Here is a 2,306-nt window from a genome sequence, read left to right on the forward strand (position 1 = left end):
AATATGAATACATATGCAAATTTACTACTTTGCATATAAAATATTATTGAAATTATATTTTTTTTAATTTGCTTTAGCACAACAATGTGTTACTTTCATTACCAATCGAATAATTCATATGCCGAAAACCTACACGAAAATATGACGAAAAAATTTATTATTATTATTATTATTACTATTATTATTATTATTATTATTGTTATTGTTATTATTATTGTTATTATTATTATTATTGTTATTGTTATTGTTATTGTTATTGTTCTCACTGTGTGCTTATTACTGCTGTAAAAAATATTTAAAGATTTTTTGCTGTTGGTATGATTAACATTGGGAGGAGCAGTAGCAAATTGTTTTAAAATTCAAAAAAAAAGAAAGGAAAAAATTCTAAGCAACTCGTCTCGATTGCACAAGTGTTCGTTTAATATCGCTTACCCTACAAATATCAGTCGTCATTCCTATTTTATGAAATTGAACAAAGTTTTCAATAATTTAATGAAGTTTAGAAGTTTTGTCGAGGTTATTGTTCTTCTTATTATTATTATCGCTATTATCGTTACATCTTTATCATCATCTTTATTGTTGTCAGCATTACATTTGTAAATATTGTTATCGTAGTTAATAGAATTACTTCATTCTAACAATCTCATCGTTTCATTATTCAGTTTTTATCATATTATCATAATAATTTCCGTTTTTGTTTTGCTTTTATATTTTATTAAACTGTTAGCATCGGATGACTATCATTATTACTTCGTCTTATCAGTATTCATCATTATTACAATCATTGTTGTTGTGTATAATATTTTAAAACAGAAAAAATGATTGAAATAATATAAATTATTTGGAAGTATAATGAAAGGAAAAAATTTAAGAAAAAAAAAAGAGAAATTATAATAAAAAGTTAAATCAATCGTTCCGTTCAGCTTGATCGAAAATTGATGATGATAATAATAATAATAATAATACAATATTTTAAACAGTGATATAGATAAGGATAAATTATTGGTTTAATAGAGAGGAACGCTGGTGAAAATCATAAATGAGTATAAGAAATACCAAAGGGTGATACCGGGATAATAATGGAAAGGAAAAAAAAGGGATGAAAGAGAGAGAGAGAGAGAGAGATGACAATTAGTTCATTATCTCTTCCATAATATATACCATAATTTTGAAGGAAAGATATCACTAATGATAATCATTTTATAATTTGTTTTAATTGTGTTATTTATTTTTTGATAAAAATATTATAATAATTTGTTGCAACTATTTGTTTTAGTTATATATCATTGGTACAGTAATAACTAACATATTATCATATTATTATTATTAATAATATCAAAATTGCCCTACTGTTACTTTCGTTATTTGTACCAATATTATATTATTGTTATCAGTCTTTTTTATCAAATATGGGAACTGATATTATTATCATCATCAGTACTACCACTATTACTTGTTATCACTATTACTTTCTACTTCTATTAGCGTAATTAACGTTACATTCACGGAGAAGACACAACTGGGATGTATCAATCTTCTACTTAAAATCTGCGAAACTACCGTAATTTACACTTAAAAATTCTGTTGAAACTCATTTCGTGTATGTATGTATGTGAATGTATGTGTATGTATGTATGTATGTATGTATGTATTTATATATGTATGTATATATAAGTATATATATATACATATACAAGTGTCCATCTGCTAGTATGTATTTTCAAATATATATATATATATATGTATATATATATATATATATATATGTCTGTATGTTGATGAAAAGTTTCTGAAAAATGAGGTTTCGGCAACATTCCTGAAAATCCTGTTATATACCATATACCTCGTTCTCCCTTCTCCTCCTCCTCCTTCTTCTCCTTCTCTTCCTCCTCCACTTCCTCCTCCTCCTTCTCCCTCCTCCTCCTAATCCTCCTTTACATCCTCACACTCTCTACCTCTTCCATTAATTTTTTTTTTTTACTACCGTAATTTCCTCTAAAAACTTTTGCAACAGAATGTCATTTTCATTTCTCCTAAATTAAAATAATCTTTCCTTCCATCATTCTTTGTTTTTGTTTTCTTTTTTTTTTCTTTTGTGGCTTTTAAATAGTATTTGATGCAAATTTTTCATCATCATAGCATCAATTTAAAAAAAAAAAATCTTAAAATTTTAACATTTATAGCAATTTGACATGTGAAATTAAATTTGAGCTCCAAAAAGAAGAAATGAACTTCGTATTTTATCAAATTATTGATAAAAATTTACAATTTATATATTGTTTCGAAATTTATTCTCTCTCTGCCTG

The sequence above is a fragment of the Loa loa genome (assembly GCF_000183805.2).
Source record: "Loa loa unplaced genomic scaffold supercont3.216, whole genome shotgun sequence".
NCBI classification, from domain to species: Eukaryota; Metazoa; Nematoda; class Chromadorea; order Rhabditida; family Onchocercidae; genus Loa; species Loa loa.